General features: G+C 48.4%; 1 protein-coding gene across 4 annotated transcripts in view; it reads left to right on the top strand.

The window, feature by feature from the left end:
- Positions 1–746: 746 nt before the first annotated feature.
- GATAD2A (GATA zinc finger domain containing 2A) overlaps positions 747–19,074 on the top strand; it is a 104,822-nt gene continuing 86,494 nt past the window's right edge. For 2 of the 4 annotated variants that reach the window (XM_080806392.1, XM_080806389.1), the window contains exon 1: positions 747–1,089. The gene's annotated coding sequence lies outside the window, so the exon portion shown is untranslated. Of the gene's footprint in view, positions 1,090–15,193; positions 15,295–19,074 lie in introns of those variants that run through there. The other 2 variants (XM_080806391.1, XM_080806390.1) reach the window with 1 other exon arrangement.

Raw genomic sequence — 19,074 nt, 5'->3', positions numbered from 1 at the left:
TCCTCAGAATGGGGGCTAGGAAACGAATTCCGAAGATTCTCCTCAGAACGGGAGCCAGGGACAAGAATCCCCAAGATTCTTCTCAGAAGAAGTCGAACCACAACTCTTGTCAGAAAAGATCGGGGCGGGCGTGGGGGTGGGTGGGGGATGAAGGGGGGGGGGGGGCAGGGTAACGAATTCCCTCGGGAACAAGGCCGAGCCAAGGGCTGCCCAGTCTTCTCAGAGCGCGCCTCACGCGGTCCCGCCCACCGCCCGGCGTAACCGCCCCACGCCCGCCCTGCCCAGGCCCTCTCCGGTGCATTGTGGGTGGGGCGCCCCTGCTGAGCACTGCGGGGAACCCCCTGCCCAGCCAGTTGTCGGCCGCCGGGCGGCCCAGCCGAAACGCCCTCCGGGGTCCGAGCGAGCCGGCCACGAATTGACGCGTCTCCAAGTCCCCGCCCCTCGTGGCGTTCCCGCCCCGAAGCCGAAGCTCCGCCCCCGAAGGTCCCTGACTGGCCCCGAGGTCCGCTCCCCTCTCCTACTGGCAGACCGCTTGTCAGTCACCCCGTCCCACCTCCTCGGGGCCGCCCAGACCGCCGGCGCGGTCCCGAGGGCCAGCCGGCTAGCTCTCTCATTGGCTGTGGGGCACTGTCCGTCGTGAGGCTGGCCACGCCCTCCGTGGGGCGCGGATCCCCGGAGCCTCGGCCGGACCTCATTGGCCTGCGGCGCCGCCACTCGACGAGACGCGCCTCAACCCGGAAGTGTGCGAGGCGAAATCTGCCTAGCAACCGGGGAAGCCGGGCTGCGAAGCGGGCAATTTCAGTGTGAGAAGGAGCGGCGAGACCGAGCGGCGGCTCCGAGCGCGGCGAGGCGGCTCCTCCCGCCCGGGGTCAGCGCCCCGGCGCGCGCACGCGCACCCCCGCCACCCGAGCGCGCTCCGCGCCGCCCGCGCAGTCGGTCGGTCGGTCGTCCGTCGTCCTGTCGCCGCCGCCGCCGCGGGCGCCACCTGAGGAAGCCGCCGCCGCGGGACCCGAGCTGATCGGACCGGACCCCGCCTCCCGAGGCCACCCGGGGCCCAGCAGCCGCCCGCAGAGGCGCCGAGCAACTTCGGTGAGTGAGGGGCCGGCGCCGCCGGTGGCTGGTCCCCGGCTTCCGGTGCCCCGGGCTTCTCTGGGGCTTCCGCTTCTCTGAGGGGACCGCCTTCGGTGCGCGGACCCTCTTGTCTGAGGGGACCCCCGCCTCTCTGAGGGGAGACCCCCTTCTCCGAGGGACCCCCATGTCTCTGAGGGACTCCCACTTCTCTGAGGGACCCCACCTCTCTGAGATACTTCTTTCCTCTGAGGGACGTCCACTTTTCCGAGGGGCGCCCCCCTTCTCTGATGGACGCTCCACTTTTCTGAGGGTCTCCCTGCCTCTGCGAGGGAGCCCTCCCTCCCCCGTGCCTTTGAGGGACCCCCTCATCCCTTCTCTGAGGGCCCCGCCTTCCTGAGAGCCCCCTCCCAACTTCTCTAAGGGGACCCCTACTTCTCTGAGCGGTGCTCTGTCTTTGAGGGACCCCCTCCTGATTTCCTGTGGACCCCTGCGTCTCTCAGGAGACACACTGCTTCTGGGGGACCCCCTCACTTCTCCGGGGGGGCACACCCTCTCTAAGGAGACCTCCCGGCTTTTCCAGGGAGCCCCCACCCAGTTCTCTGAGGAGAGCCCTGCTTCTCTGAGCTGTTGTCCCTCTTACCCCTTTTTGCCCTTGCTTTGCTAAGGTGTCTCCCACTTTGCATAGGCCCCCCCCCCTTTCTGAGATACTCTCCCTGCTGCCCTCCCCTCTCCCTGAGTGACCTCCTTCTCCCAAGGGTCCCCCAACTAATCCAAGGTGTTGCTGCCTCTGTCAGAATCCCTTCTGGACGTGTTCCCCACTTTTCTGAACTATTCCCACTCTTGCTGGGACCCTCACATTTTGATAAGTGTCTTCTCTTTCCTGAGTGGTCCCCCACTACCATGAAATGCCCATTCATCTGACTGGATCCTTAGTTCTCAAAGGAAAAGTTCCCCACTTTCCCAAAATATTTTCTTTTAGGGTCTCCACTAATCTATGGAAGCCACAATTTTCTGAGGGGTTCCTGGCTCCTCCAGAGGTTCTCCCCCTAATCTGGGTTGTCCTTCTCCCAGGGGATCCTCAATATCTCTTAAGTTTGCCTCCACTTGTCCAAGATATCCTGTGGTGGTGGGAAACACTGTGGGTTTCCTCACTTCTCTGAGGGGTGCCCCAGATTCTGAGGCATTCCCCTCTCACTTGCCTGAGGACATTTCCCCCTTTCCTGAGGTGGTTACCTGCCCTATTCTCTAAGGGAGAAACTCTTCTTTCATTTCGTGGATCCCCTAACTCAAGGTTCCCGTTTCTTTTTTGGGCACCCTCTTCCTCTCTGGAAGAAGAGACCAGAAATGTGACCCCCTCTTTAGTCTTTTTTGCCAGATTGGAGGAGGAGTCCTTTGAACTTTTACCTCAGCTTCCAAGGACCTGGAGAATTTTGTGGCTAGAAAGGAATTTTGAGAGACAGTCAAAGAGCACTGTTTTCTCTCCTTCTTCTGAGACCTGCTAGATTTGAGGGGGGAGCAGGGACTGTTGCCAGATGACCATCTTGGTTACTCCATTTTGAGCCATGGGCCACCACAGTGTTGTCAGGCCATTGTGGAGGCAGGAGGGACAGGGCTGGAGCATTGTCCTCCCATTATCCCCCATTATCACACTGTTAGGCTGTGGGACTGACCCACTTCCTGTCCCATCCCTCAGTCCTCCTTCTGCATAGTGTCACACACTCCCCCAAAAAGGAGAAGCAAAAACACACTCCTTCAGGTCTTCCTGCTCTGTTTTCTCTGATTCACCCCTTGATCTCTAGAGGATCCCCAGTTTGTGGGCCAATCTGGTTTGAATGGCAGGGCAAGAAGCAGGAAATGGGTCACCTTAGATCCAGGAAGGGTAGAAGGGAGGCAGAGGCCTGGGTATTTGACAGTATTTCTCTAAGTTTTAGGTAACTTCAGCCTGGCCCAAAGGAAGTTTTTACATGGCTTTTACAAATCTCATGTGTGCTTTTTTTAATGGCCCACCCTGGATTCCAAATTCACTCCAGTAGCTAATTTTATCTGCTTTGCCAAACGCAGAGCTCTCTGGAGCCCAAGTAGATGAATGCTGGCATTGAGAGATGGTCCAAAGGACAGGAATGAACTCAGTTTGAAACCTGAGTAACTTGTAACCACTTCGTGTCCATGTACAAGTCTCGAGCTAAAAACATGAGGAGAACGTTTTTGAAGTGGAGTTCTGAAATGTAGACTGAACTGTTTGGTTTAGCATTTCAACAAGTTCTTCTCTCTGACTCTGCTAGAACTGTAGTTCACTTAACAATGTGACTTAAGGCTGTCTCTCTCCTGTTCATTTCCATCTGGGTCTTGCTTAATTTGAGTCCTTTGTGAAGATTCCTGCCGAGGCTATAATTTGAGTTCTAAATCTGTCGGTGGACCATGTGGACACAAGTTTCAACTCGAGCTATTTTCTTCTGTGGAGAAGCGCTTGGAGAGTTTCCTGGGCCCTTTGCTCCTGGGGTAGTCAAGTCCAGGCAGGAAGGTGCCTCAGACCTGGATGTTCTCCTACTGCCTCTTCCTGGTCAGTTGTAGGCACTGCCCTGAGGGGAAGGGGAAGGATGGTGGGGAGCTTGGAGTTTAGGGTTTCCTGAGACAGGGCAGAGAAGTGCTGGCACATATTTATTATTTTGAATGAAACCTGTAGGACCAGCAGGATGGGGTGTTGGAAAGGGAAGGGGGAGCTTTGAAGTCAGAAGGACCTGATCCAGGTTTTGGTCTGTCCTTCCTAGTTGTGTGGTCCTGTACAAGTTATAATGCAAAATCAGCACATTACTAAATATTTGAGGGGTCACATATCTATTTGTGTGAAGGTGCCAACAGATGGGAAGTGCTTCTTAGACAATGAATGAATGAATCTGAGGTAATGAAAGGGAGGCAGCCAGCCTAACACCTAGCACATGGTTGGTGTGCAATAAAGGTTGACTGTCGTGCTCAGGAGTTTAAGGTTCTGGTCTGGACTTCCAGACCAGGAAACACTTGATATTCTGCCAAAGTTAAATGTGCCCATAGAGAAAGAAATGTGGTATGTCTCTGGCAAAACCCATTGCCACCCTGGGTCTTCCAGCGTTTTTCTGTGTTCAGATGGGAGCTGTGAGATGGATTTGCTGTGTAGCAGGCATTTGTGTTGCCTTGGCCTTGCCTTCTGCCTCTGTAAAATGGGGTAATTTGTGAGTTGAGGGCAAGTAGGGAGATGTATTACTATAATTAGACTGTAGGCAAAATAGAAGATTATAATGAACTTCAAGAGTTGTGGGAAGAAAAAAGTAGATGAACTATAAACCTAAAGGATCATATGTATATTCTGGCACTGTTTGATTGAGTGATATACAGCAGTTACTTGGTGAGTGTCTCTTCTTACACATTAGAACCTTGAAAGCAGAATGTTCTTTTGGTGTAATGGATCAGATTTGGGGACAAAAGACTGGGAAAGTGATGTACAAAGGCATTTGATGTCCCATAATAATAGTGCATTGAGATGGCCAGTGTGTGGCTTAGTGCCCATGAGGAGATCAGAGTTCACCTTGAGCTCCCAAGATCTAGAGAGCTGTAGAAGATGCTAACTCAGCCCCTGCGGGTAGGGGTGGAGATAGGGGGCTAACGTGGGCAGGACACCCTTTGTTATTGTTGTTGAGAGGATTCTTTTTTAGCCATTAGTGAAAGCCCTAAAATCATGGCCAGTGAGTTGGGTCTAACTTTTTTCACGTACTAGCGTGGTGACAGATGGCACTTGCCTCTAATATCTAAAACCCAGGGGGAAATAATAGGTGAAAATCTGAACTAGGCCTCCACTGGGCTACTCCCAGGTTTGAAGGATTCCCCCCCACCTTTGAAATTATACCCTCTCCCTCCCTCTTTCCGTCTGTCTGCCTGCCTGTCTCTGTCTCTGTCTGTCTCTCTCTCTCAACTTTGCTATTGAGGCAAAGAATCCACCAATCTTAAATTTCTCTTAATTCTTTTTTTTTTTAAGATTTTATTTATTTATTTGACTGACAGAGATCATAAGTAGGCAGAGAGGCAGGCAGAGAGAGAGAGAGGAGGAAGCAGGCTCCCCGCTGAGCAGAGAGCCCGATGCGGGGCTTGATCCCAGGACCCCGGAATCATGACCTGAGCCGAAAGCAGAGGCTTTAACCCACTGAGCCACCCAGGCGCCCCTCTCTTAATTCTTTTAAGGACAATTATTCCATTAAAGAAAAAGGAACAAAGTTTTATTATTTTTAAAATATAAAAAAATAAGGTAAATAACTTTAAAGGGATCACTACCCCTTTTGAAATTATGCTGCTTTTTTTGTGTGCCACAGACGTCACTTTGGTTGATGGTGGCGCCACCACCAAGTCTCTTTTATCTAACAGGAAGTTTTTCTTTTTAACCTTTTTTTTAATTGAAAGGTCCTTACAGCAATAAAAACCCTTGGATAGTTAGAAATGATATTGATCTAGGTACATTTATTAGATGTAATGTAACATGGTTATCCGTCGGTGGGGAGCTCTAAAAGGCATGTGGGTCCCAACACTGCTCAGCTTCTAACTCTGGACGATCAACTGTTGATTTATATAACTGAAATAGCTAGGGAAGTCAGGGTTTCCTTCCTGTTGGAGACAGCACTGGGGGCATTAAATCCCTGTGGATCTTGATGATAAGAAAGAACCTGACCTCTTTTGGAACTGAGAAATAACTACTGTATGAAGTCGTTCCATCCAAATGAATGGAAGATGTTATTTTTAATTTCTAGTATTAATTTTGGCTTTAATCTCTCTGCAGCCTGACTACCTTTGTTTATAGTGGTTTGTTGTCCAAATAAAAATTTATCACTTCAGGGGTGCCTGGGTGGCTTAGTTGGTTAAGCATCTGCCTTTGGCTCAGGGTATGATCCCAGGGTCCTGGGATCAAGACCCATGTCTGGCTTCCAGCTCCGCGGGAGCCTACTTCTCCCTTTCCTCCTAGCTTGTGCTTCTTCTCGCTATCTCTGTCACTGTCTGTCTGTCTGTCTGTCTCTCTCTCAGATAAATAAATAAATAAATAAAAATAAAGTCCTTAAAAAAAAAGAATTTGTCCCTTCAAACTGGCTTATAAGGGACAGTTTGAGCACTCAACTAAACTAGGTTTTCCTGTGTGGCCATAACGTAGGGCATTTTTCTCTTTTTTTAGTTTAACTTAAATTGGATTGAAAAATAGTGTTAAATATTTTGAATCATGTAACTTCTTCTTACACCAGCAAATAATCCAGCAATAAATGTTTGTGTACCTACAGTGCACAATGCTGAGTGCTGTGGGCCTAGCAGTGAGCAGGATGGATGAAGTCAGCTTTCTTTCTTTCTTTCTTTTTTTAAAGATTTTATTTATTTATTTGACAGGCAGAAATCTCAAGTAGGTGGAGAGGCAGGCAGAGAGAGAGAGAGAGGAGGAAGCAGGCTCTCCAATGAGCAGAGAGCCTGATGTGGGGCTTGATCCCAGGACTTTGGGATCATGACCTGAGCCAAAGGCAGAGGCTTTAACCCACTGAGCCACCCAGGCACCCCTCTTTTTTTTTTTTTTTTTAAGATTTTATTTACTTATTTGACAGAGGGAGACACAGCGAGAGAGGGAACACAAGTAGGGGGAGTGTGAGAGGGAGAAGCAGGTTTCCTATGGAGCAGGGTGCCCCATGCAGGGCTCAATCCCAGGACTCTGGGATCATGATCTGAACTGAGGTCAGATGCTTAACAACTGAGCCACCCAGGCACCCCTGAAGTCGGCTTTCAAGGTGCATACATCCCAGTCACAGACAAGAAAACAAACTATGGAATGGAAGACTATTGCAGGACTTCTTTGGGACTATCCTTGGTTGTTGGGAACTTGGAGTGGAGTTTCTTGGAGGATTAGAAGAGAAACCTCACTATCTGTCTGATTTCCTCACTGGGTTACTTGCTTTTGTTTCTTCCCTCTAAAAGGAGGCAGAAATTTTGGCGTTTTCTTGGTTGATTGTTGGCTTTTGGCTCTAGTTGATCCAGGATGATTGTGACTGTAATCTCAGAGACACAAGAGAGAATCTGGGATGGTCACTGCCAGAAGCATTTTCAGCTTTGCTCTTCTTGAAGTCAGTGGCAGTGTGTTTTTGGAATCCTGTGGCGTTTCTTCATGGCAGTGCATATTACGCAGAGAGATAAACAGTTCTAAAAGCCCTTTACACCTTGTTTGAACTCTTAAAAACAAATTCAGACAAGTGGAGTGCTTGGCTGTTGTTTCTAGTCTAGGAAAGAAAAGTGAGATTTCAAATAGATTGCTTTTTTGTGTATTAGTAGGTTCTTGGCACACAGTTCCATCTGGCCTAGGGTTCCCCCTTATATTGGGACTGGGAAAGCACTATTTTGACTTTGCTATGTTGTGGTCAAATTTGATGTGAGTCCATGGAGATCAGTTATGTGACAGGTGCTTTTCTTAAGGGTATTTGTGAGGGGTGGAGCCAGAGAGCAGGGGTGGGTATTCATTCAGGATACAGGCTCCAAGGGGAAGAGGGAGATTACAAGGAGAGTTTCTAGTACTCTGTCTTCCTTTCCTTCAACCAAAATACTGACTCGGAGGTGAAGAGGCAGGCTCTGGCCGGAAGTGGGCGTGGACAAGTAATGCAACTGTGCACATGATCGGCTCCCACCTCTGGCTCTGCTGCCCTTGGGAAGTGGATGCTTGCTCCCTCCTCACTTCCTGTTGCTTGCCCTCCACCTCCAGCGGAGTTCTTGGGCCCCAGTTTGAGCATAAAAAACATGTTCAGAGTCTCACTTTTTCCTGGTCAGCTGCTTTTTCAGAGCTGGAAGCCGCCAGGGGACTTGTACTTGGCAGTTCTGGGGGTTCAGCTAGTGTACCCACAAACTTAGGATTGTCTGGCAGGGTAGACAACAGGATGGTTTCCTGTTGCATAACCACAGGAGCTTGCCTACAGAGGGCTGCTCTGGCGATGTATGTAGAACTCAAGGAAGCAGACATTAGAAGGTCCTTCTGCAAGAGTATGCTCCTGAAGAATGGTTTACCGTTACTTGTCTTCATTATCTTAGAACAGTACCCTCTATGGAGTAGAAGCTTCCGAGTTAGAAAGACTTGGATTGTATCCAGATTTTGCCACTTGCTGGCTCTGTGACCTCAGGAAAGTGGCTTTATTGCAAATGGCCTAACTTCTTTGAGTCTCAGTTTTTCATTTGTGAGGTGGGGATGATAAGAATGAAGCAGGTGGCCAGATTGTTGTAGGTGTTCAATAAAGGTAGTCGTTATGGAATCATATAAAAGCTTACTGGCCCTGTTAAGATTGGCACCCAAGTTTGGATAGCTACCTATGGCAGTTTATACTGTCTGAGAGCAAACCAGTCCACGTTGGGGCCACAAGCTGGGTGTAACTGAGGACCGATGATCTAGAGGTTCCCAGATTGGCTGATTTTTCCCATTGAGTTTCCTCAGTTCATTGTGGCTTTACGCTGCTGTGCATCGCCTTTGTATATTTATTATATGGACTTGCAGTGCCCCCTGAAGCATGGATAGGGTAACTGGGAAAAAGGCCCAAATTGGAGGGTGAGCAAAGGGGGGCAATAGGGAAAGCTACTTGTTAGGTGGCTAGGCATTCTGGGGATTGGAATAGCATGGGCCAGGGCAGGGACCTGGAGGTGAAAAGCAACCTGGTGAGTTCTCTTGACCTGAGGAGGTTATGAACATCTGAAAATCAGAGTTTGAACTGAGCACCTTTGGCAAGAAGAGTCCAGTTACCTTCAAAGGTAGGAAATTTTATAAAATGTGCCACAGTAGGATTCAAAATTGAACTCAGATTAAAATAATATTTATTAAAAAAAAAGATTTTACTTATTTATTTGACAGACAGAGATCATAGGCAGGCAGAGAGGCAGGCAGAGAGATAGGAAGGGAAGCAGGCTCCCTGCAGAGCAGAGAGCCCTATGCGATGCGGGGCTCGATCCCAGGGTCCCAGGATCACGACCTGAGCCAAAGGCAGAGGCTTTAACCCACTGAGCCACCCAGGCACCCCTAAAATAATATTTAAATTGAGCTCTTAGTAAGCATTTTCAATTAGAAATATCAATGATGTCTAGTGAAATCAGACCAAACCTGGACTCTCTTTTCAAGAGTATGTAGTCTGTGGGGCACCTGGGTGGCTCAGTGGGTTAAAGCCTCTGCCTTTGGCTCAGGTCATGATCCCAGGGTCCTGGGATCGATCCCTGCATCGGGCTTTCTGCTCAGTGGGGAGCCTGCTTCCCCCCACCCTCTCTCTGCCTGCCTCTCTGCCGACTTGTGATCTGTCAAATAAATAAATAAAATCTTAAAAAAAATAAAGATTTTATTTGTTTATGACAGAGAGAGATAGTGAGAGAGGTAATACAAGCATGCAGGAGCTGGAGAGGGAGAAACAGGCTGCCTGCTGAGCAGGGAGCCCGATATGGGGCTCGATCCCGGGACACTGGGATCATGACCTGAGCTGAAGGCAGATGCTTAATGACTGAGCCGTGCAGGTGCCCCGAGAATTGTTATCATTTAAGCTGGTCTAAAATCCTTAACACAGCAAAATAAGTTTTGTGGTTTTTTTTTTTAAGTTTATTTTATTTTATTTATTTATGTGACCGAGAGAGAGAGATCACAAGTAGGCAGAGAGGCAGGCAGAGAGAGAGAGGGGGAAGCAGGCTCCCCGCTGAGCAGAGGGCCTGATGTGAGGCTCCATTCCAGGACCCTGAGATCATGACCTGAGCTCAAGGCAGAGGCTTAACCCACTGAGCCACCCAGGAACCCCTTTATTTTATTTTTTGAAAGGTTTTTATTTAGGGGCGCCGAGCCGAGCTGGAGGCAGATGTTCAACCGATGACCCACCGGTTGACCCATCGATTGACCTACCCAAGTGCCCCAAAATTTATTTTTATTTTAAAGATTTATTTAAGAGAGATCGAGGGAGCACATGTGCACAGGGGGAGGGGCAGAGGGAAAGGGAGACAAATAGACTCCCCACTGAGCAGGGAGCCTGCCCCTAGCTCAATCCTAGGACCCTGAGATCATGATGGATGCTTAACTGACTGAGCCACCCAGGCACCCCCTACCCACTCTGTCTTTTATAGGAAATGCTAGGCACCAGGAGAGGAGAGGGGCGTGCCCATCCTATCAGGAAAGCTTTTGGGAGGAATATTTTTCCTCCTTCCTTTGTCAAGTTGGAATATCTGCTATTTAACAACCAGGGAGTGGGGTGTGAATTGGATATCAAATTTTTAAAACATATTTTTCTTCATGTCTAAATCATGGACGTTTATTAACAAACCAATGATGTGACTAGCATTCTTTCTTTGTTAAGTAGGTTTGAATAGGTTGATCTCCAGACTTAAGACTGACATACAGCCTTTTTTATTCTTTTTCCTTGTAGCTTTCTGATTTTTTTCCTTTTAATTTTTTAATTCATAGAAAATAGTTCACTTACTGACTTGTCAAAGACTTAAAATTGATCTATATCAGGTGGGCATTTTTTTTTTTTTTGTAAGCCATGTATAGATACAAAAGAGATATTCTTTGCCAACTGGTGACACATGCAGATGAGGACAGTGGGAGATATACCTCCAGGTTCACAGTGATACATCTAGCCGTTTGTATTTAACTCTTCAGGGGAGCACATGTGCTCAGAACTCCATAGTAGTGGGACTTCCTCAGGGCCACACAGAGACTAAGTACAGATGGAGCCTGAACTCCATGTTGCCCAGACACTAAGTATACAGAACTGTGGTTGGATACGACACTCAAAACGAACAAACAACAAACAAACATGCTGACAAAGTGGCCCATCTCTACAGAGCTGTGTTTCAGAGAGCTTTTCAGTGTATATACACAACAGGGACCGGTCAAAGGTGTGCAGATCTGTCTCCCACAAACTCCTAATCTAGTGTAAGAATGCTGTGATTTAAAAAATGACATTTGTTTCAGTAGGAGTAATGCACTGGGAGTATTGTATTTTTCATAAAGTACCACTGTAATAGTCCTTTTAACTATTTTCTTATCTTTGAAAAAGGTACCAAAGATATCAAAGTACTAAAGAAATAATATTAACGTAGAAATGAATCTTTTCTTTCTCTTTTCTGACCAATTACATTGTAATGTCACTATGTGAGTGTGAATTTGGGGTGAAATAAACTTTAAAACACTCCTCCCTTAGAGATTGTAGTTATGATTGTCCCTGAACTCAGTGAAAACAGTTTTAGACCTTTGAGCTCTAAAAATGCAAAGTATGGAAGCATCTGGGTGACTTAGTTGGTTAAGCATCTGACTCATGATTTTGGTTCAGGTTATGATCTCAGGGTCTTGAGATCTAGCCCTGTGTTGGGTACCACGCTGAGTATGGAGCCTGTTTAAGATTCTCTCTTTTCCTCTCCCCTGCCACCCCACCCTGTGCACTCTCTCTCTCAAAATAAATAAATATTTTAAAAAAATAACAAAAATGCAAAGTGTGGAAAGCATTCAGTTCTCTTTTTCATAAAAGTTTACTTTTAAAAAGATTTGGTACACTTGAATGAACCACCTGTTTATTCTTTAGAGACCTCAGAAAACAAGTGGGAGCCTAGTGTCACTGATAGCAGTAATCTCAAAATTGGTTAAAGTCTACAGAACTAGGTCTGCTTAGCCTTTGAATTTAAGTTTAAGTAGATGACAGTTCATTCTGTGTTTTGAGAAAGACACCTAGAAAGTTTTTTTTTTCTTTTTCTTTTTCTTTTTTTTTAAAGATTTTAGTTATTTACTTGACAGAAAGATCACAAGTAGGCAGAGAGGCAGGCAGAGAGATAGGGGGAAGCAGGCTCCCCGCCGAGCAGAGAGCCCGATGTGGGGCTCGATCCCAGGACCCTGAGATCATGACCTGAGCTCAAGGCAGAGGCTTAACCCACTGAGCCACCCAGGTGCCCCTAGAAAGTTTAAAGGATAATGAGTCCAGCCCTTTTTAGCCGTCTCTGCCCCCCAAACCCCACACTCCAGGTGTGGCCAGCTCTGGCCTTTGCCTCTGCTGTTCTAGGTGCCTGGGATATTCATTTGTTAAGAACTGGCTTAAATGTCACATCCACAAAGATTTCCCAGACTCCTCCCCAGGCAGGGGAGCAGGCTCTTCCTCTGTGATTCCTGTCTTTCCTATGAATGCATTTTCTGCTTAGAAATCATACTGTCTTTCGTGCCACCAGCCTGTGAACTTCTGGAGATGGTGCCTGCAGGCTCCTCAGCTTGCAAAACCCTTTGGATGAGTTGTCTCTTAGATAGTTCTTGTCCATCAGTGTTTATCACATAAAACATCTTGAATCTTGTTCGCCAGAAACTTTAAAGAAATCTCCTGATTAAAAAGAAAAAAGTACAGTACCTTAAACATGCAGTAGGTGATGCTACTCCTTTTCAGTTTCCTGCTAGTATGGAGCCTTTGACCAATTTTCTGCTATAAAAGAGGCCATGAACATGGAATTCGGCCCCATTTTTTTTTTCTTTAGTCCCTCTGTTGTGCGGGAACAGGCTCAGATGCTATTTAGAAGTTTATCTAACACTATGTTAGAAAGATAATTAGAAGATTTTTGCAGTGGTTAGGGTGGAAGGAGGCCTGGCTATTATTAGCAAGGATCTGATCTTTGAAGGATATTAAGTTTAAAATGAATTTGGAAGGAAATTATGCTTAACTAAGTAACAGAAGTGTTTTTAAAGTATTACATTAACTGGTATCTGTAAGTATTAATTGACTGCCTTGTTTTTAGGCAGAGGGAAAACTTGAAAAAAAAAAACATGGTTTGAGCCCTATTTGTCTTTTAATTAGTTTCTTCAGCTTTAGAATGGAATCTAAAGGTGATTGCATCATATTTCATAATCAGCCAGCTGAACTATTTGCTGTTTAGTCCAGTACTAGACTCTGAGGTAGCAAGGTTTCTAGTCTGAGCAACCTTAGCATTTGCCTGCCTGAGCTCCAGGGACCCCAAACAGGTCTAGATTTGCTGTCACTTTTTCCATCTACACACCTGGCCTTCTCTTTCTATCACAGAAATAAACCCTGTAACTACTTCACCCTACCCCCACCCCTGCTTTCCCAGCTGGAGATGTTGGCACTGCCCTTTGGAGCAGCCCACCTGTCACCAGTGCACACCTCAGTCCACAGGGGTGTGCCATTAATATGTCGCAGCTGATGCCTCTCTCTTTAAAACAGGGTGGTTGTCACCTTGGTGACTCACACAGGGCTTGCCAGTTCAGACTCTGGAATCTCTATGTCTATCTCAAGTCTTAGGTCTCCCACCTGACCACACATTGCTGTGTTTGTAGTTAATTAAGTTGGCGTTAATCAAGACCCAGGTGAGGAGCAGTGAGGTAATATTTTGCTTGTGTTGCTTTAATATACATCATCTGATTAATAGTCCTAGAGTAAAGCAGTTCTCAAAATATAAAGCTGCTGGATTACAGTGAAAATATTGGATATTTGCTTTTAACCTGTCCTTGCACATGGGATCAGGGAGCCTACTGCATTCCTTTACCGAGTCACCTATTTGAGAATAAGACTGTTTTTGTTTGGTTTTTTAATTTGAACATTTGAAATTCTTTGTAGCAAAGCAAACTGCTGACAAAACTCGGTCAAGAAAGGCGTTTGGGGTCAACAGTTTGCATTTTGTATCATTTTGTTTGAGGAATGCTTTGCTTTTGGCCCAGGGGAGTTGTGCCAGATGTTGCATTAAGCCCTTGTAAGATTTGGGGAGTGGGGTGAGGGGTGAAATCAAGGACAAAAAATGGCTAATTATGTGTGGAATTCAGCATGGAATTAAAATGGGCCTTTTTAAACTTATTGTTGGGGGGCACATAGCAGGAAAACAATTTTATATGTAAAAGTTGTTCTACATTGTTTTTCATGTTTGGAGTAAAGACCAATGGTGGGTTGAAATTACATTGAATCTCTTTTAAAAGAAATGAAATAGAATAGTTAATATCAGAGTGCATTTCAAGTGGTTTAAGTATGTTTGGTGAAAGTTTTGTTTCGGCTGTTTGAATGTGTATTAATATATGTTATAAAACAAAAGCCGCTAATCAGGAGTCTAGGAGTCTTATGAATTGTTTGAACTCTGGAATAAGAACATGGAAAGGGCTTTTTTGGTGATTCTTCAAAACATAATCTTGATATTAAGAACTTCTTGTGATATTAGATATTTTATTTTTTTCTCGAAATTGTGTTTCCCTTTATGTAGTTTAACACATCTAAAACCCCATCCTTTCTCAGTTTAGACTGTTTCCCATGTTTACTTCAAGTCACTGAAGAGGGAAACGTAGATTTGCTGTCCGGGGCGAGGGCGGGGTGGGGGGCGTTCACCTCCCAGAACACGGGGCCGGGGGTTGCAGATTGGGAGGTAACTGGAGAGGGAGAGCAGTCATCCTCAAGTGTCTAGAAGTGGGTGGGTCTGGAGCTTACTCAGTAGAACTCTTTTTATTGCACAGACGTGATGGTTTAGCCGATACCCGGGAGCGCAGCTTCTGTGTGACGACCACCACGGGGATGGCATTTTAACCTCCTTTTCAGAAGCAGTTGAGTTGCTCCAGGTCTTGTAGCTAAGCTGGAGCGAGGTCAGTAGTGAGCACGTCGTGAGTCAGCCCTGGGCGTGGTCCGCCAGGCTCTGCTCCGGTGAGCTGGCGACGACCCCTCGGCCCTGTGGAAGGCACTGGGAAATCCGCGGGGCGGGAGCCCGCCCGAACCCGCGTGGGAAACCCAACGGGCGGAGCTGGGCGGCGCGTGGAGCACAGTCTGGAGAGGCGGTGTTTCCGGGGCGGTGCCGGCCTCCCTTGCCCCGCCCTCCCCGCACACTCGTCCCGCCCCCACAATAAGGCCCCGCCCCTCGGCCGTCTGTCCCCGCCCAGCCGGGCGCGGGAGGGCGGCGTCGCCTTTAAGAGCTCCCCGGTGTTTTGGGGGCCGCGGGCCGGGCGCGCTGACCTGGTGCGCATGTCCCGGGCGGTGACGCCGGCGCCGGGCTCCATGTGTGCGGCCGAGGGGCGCATTATCTGGCCGGCGGCGCGGGCGGGCGGGCGGACCGGCGGAGCGTGCGCCGCGGGCCCGGGCGGCCCCACAGGCGGAGCGAGCGCGCGCGGCCCCGCGCCCCCGGCCCCTCGGCCGCCCGGCCCCGCAGGCGACCCCGACCTCGCGGCCCCGCGAACCCGCGCGCTGCCCTAGGGCCCGGCCGGCCCGCGGCCCGGTAAGTTCTGGACCAAACTTGGCGGGGAGCAGGGGCCGGGGGGTGGGGTCCGGACTGGGATCGTGAGGTGGAGCCTGGAGCGGCGGGGGTGCCGAGGGTCGGGCAGGGTCGGGGGTCAGTGGGCTCTGAGGGACCCCCGTGTGAGCCTAGAAAAGTGAGAGCGGGCGAGTGAGTTCTATCTACTCCTTCTATTCTGGGAGCGTCTTTCTAGCGCTACCCTAGAAAGTTCCGCGCTCCGACGCCGCCCAGGCACGTGGGGGCCGGGGTAGGCGGGGGTCCCGGAAAGTCTTGGCGTCGCCCCTCTTCCTTCTGCGCTTCCTTCGGGGCCGGGGGAGGGGCTGGGCCTCCAGGGGTCGCTTCCGAGCGTCCGGGACGGGCGGGGGAGGGGGCGGCGGGCGGGCGGCACGTGGGCGCGCGGGGCGGGGGGTCCCAGGCAAGGCGGGGCGGGGGTCCCGGGCCGGCCTGGCCGCTGCGCTGAACCCCGCGGCGGCGGCGGCGGCGGCGGAGGAGGATCCCGTGTCAGAATAAGAGTCCCCGCGCGCCCACGCCTGCAGGGCCGGCCCTCTCCCTGCTCGCGCCCTTACTGCCTGACCCCCGAGAGCCGCAGGACCCTTCCCCCCACTCTGGGCTCGAGTCCTTCATAGGGCCGTACACTTTGAATTTGCCTCCCGGTTTAGGCGGTGGCTGTATTGATTTTTTACCCCCACCTGGAATGGGTCGGCATCAGTGACTAGACAGCAGCAGCTGGCCTTTTAAAGGGATTATTGCCAAGAATCGGAATTGATCACTTCAACAAGGAAAGGCTTATGGGCAGGGCCCCAGCCTAGAGCGTGATTGACACTTGGTGTGTGTGAACACACTGGGACCCAGAAATGAATGGGGAGCCCTCTCTCAGGAACTGAATGTCAACCCTTGGGTGCGCATTTCTGCCCTGCCCTGGGAACTTTGCGGGGGCTATTTAATTTTGTGTATTTGACCCATCGTTTTTAGCTGTGTAGTTCATCCTTATCTTGAGAGCTTTGGATTCTTTAGATCAAAGTCCGGGTGAGTCACTTGAGCCTTTAATTTTTCTCTCTTCCTCACCCTTTTACTTCTTTCAGTTTTCTTGAGTACACAGTGCTTGTTAAGTGGTTCTGTGTCCATTTCGCACAGTGACACCTTCTGGTTGTGGCAGCACAGATAAACTGAGGGACAGGCAGCCTTCTGTGTAGTTGCTTCAGACTTGTACTGACTGTTCTTTGATGTTTTTTGTTTTTTTTTTTTTTTCCTGGTAGTGGTTACAAGTTTTCTTTTAAGTTAGATGAGGTGAAATAATGTTTGCTGGCTCCTAATCAGGATGCTGAGATTAGTAGCATGTTACACCTGACAGCAAGCTGTGGAGGAGGGCAGGATAGACACCAGCCCTCAGATTAGAATGCCTATTGTACACACACATCTTCCTTGCCCATAACACTACAGTGTGGTGGAGGATATAATCCCCACATTACAGCTGAGGAAACTGAGGCTCCTGGAGGCCAGGCTGCTTGTCCAAGGCTGCTGAGTTGTAGAGGGGCAGAGCTTGGCTTGAGCCTGATGTTTGGGGCATCAGAGTCTGGGAGTGTTCCTGTTTGTAATCCACTGTGTGAACATTTCCTGGTCCTTCCTAAAACAAGAGGTCATTTACTTGTCCAGGCTCCAGGCTACTTCTGCTGGGAGTAGGGGGGATGACCTGATAACTTAGGGACACCACTGTAGCCCTGTGTTGTCCTCAGAGAGCAGAGTTACCAGCTGGCCCTGAAGGATCCAGGCCACAGACTTGCCCCTTTATATTTGCTTCCTCAGCTTCCAACTCCTAAAAGTTGGCCTTTTTCTTATATCTTTTTTTTAAAAGATTTTATTTATTTATTTGACAGAGATCCCAAGTAGTCAGAGCGGCAGGCAGAGAGTGGGGGAAAGCAGGCTCCCCGCCAAGCAGACAGCCTGATGCAGGGCTGGATCCAGGACCCTGAGATCATGACCTGAAGCGAAGGCAGAGGCCTAACCCACTGCACCACCCAGGTGCCTCAAGTTGGCCTTTTTCTAGAGGAAGTAGTTTAGAGTGGAGATTTTGAGAGCAATTTGCAATAGATACTTTCCTCATGTAGTCCCCCATTCTTTGTCTTTCATCCCATATTCTTTCCCTAAAATTCTGAAGCTGATTTTTGCAGACTATGACCTCTCATCTTGGATGTGATGTAGAAATTGGGATGGGTCCTGTATTACCGATTTGGATGCATTGTTTTTTCCATTCAGATGACATCATTTTTTTTTTAAATGTCAAGTCACCTCTATTAATGCAGTATCATTTGGCAAATCCTACAATCGTATATATTTTTTAATTTTTTCATTAACATATAATGTATTATTAGCTCCAGGGGTATAGGTACAATCGTATATTTTGATAGCGAGGAAAGAAATAATGCTTCTTGTGGTAGGAAAAATCCTGGAAGGATTTGTACCAGAATGTCAACAAAATTTCTGGGTTAGGGTGAGGAGTGGGTTTTTTTTCCCTTAAAGGTTTTTATATCTTTGTGTTTTATGATTATTTAAAAAATAAGAAATTGCTTCAAAAAGACATTTTTCATTATCGTTATTTTTAAGTAATCTCTATACCTAATGTGGGGCTCGAACTCACAACCCTGAGATTGAGAGTTGCATACTTTCTTCCAGCTGAGCCAGCCAGGTGCCCCAAGAAACATTTTTTATTTGAGTAATAAAATACAGTTTAAAGACTCCAGTTCTCAATTCTTCAGTAGCTGTCACTTGCTTTGCATCATGTATTTTGTGAATTCTGACATTGTGAGGAGTGATTTCTGGATAGACTTATTCAATAAATAGCAAAGTGTACACTGTGCCTTCGGCACTGCGCTAGGAATCCCTGCTCAATGGAGTTTACCATGAGATTAGTGGGAGAGAAATCATAATTAATCTCATAAACATGGGAAACTTAAAAGGGTCAAGGAGAAAAGGATGCTGTGACCTGGTGAGCAAGACTCAAGGGGGCCTTCTCCAGCTGGGATTGGAGGGTGTGTAGGAGCTAAGTAGGTAAAGAGAAATGGGAAGAGCATTTCTGATAGAGTGTCTAGGACTGAAGGAAGATTAGGGTGGTTGGAGCAGAGAGAGAGAGACATGCACAGAGACCTAAGAGGGTCTGGGATTTACCTTGAGAACAGTGGGACTGCTATTGAAGAGGACAAGACAGGGACCCATGTGATGGAATTCACAGCTAGGACCACCTTGGGCCTTAGATAGCAGACCACTGAAGGATGCTTCTGAAAGGCACAGGTAGGAAATAGTGAAGCCATTCTGAAATGTTGGCTGGCTGGCTTTCTTTCTTTCTTTCAGCAATCCTTCACTTATTTATTTATTAAAAAAAAAAGATTTTATTTATCTCTTTGACAGATCACAAGTAGGCAGAGAGGCAGGCAGAGAGAGAGGGGGAAGCAGGCTCCCCACCGGGCAGAGAGCCCGATGCGGGGCTGGAGTCCAGGACCCTGAGATCACAACTTGAGCCAAAGGTAGAGGCTTAATCCACTGAGCCACCCGGGCGCCCCCCTATATTTATTTTCTTTATTATTTTGTAAAAGATTTTATTTATTTGAGAGAGAGTGTGCATGCACAAGGGAGAGCACGGGTGTGGGAGAAGCAGAGGGAGGGGGGGAAGCAGGGAGCCCAACATGGGGCCTGATCCCATGACCCTGGGGTCATGACCAGAGCTGAAGGCAGACACTTGACTGACTGAGCCACCCAGGTGCCTGTTTT

The sequence above is a fragment of the Martes martes genome (assembly GCF_963455335.1).
Source record: "Martes martes genome assembly, chromosome: 1".
Classification (NCBI taxonomy): domain Eukaryota; kingdom Metazoa; phylum Chordata; class Mammalia; order Carnivora; family Mustelidae; genus Martes; species Martes martes.
This window is presented reverse-complemented; position numbering and strand designations above follow the sequence as displayed.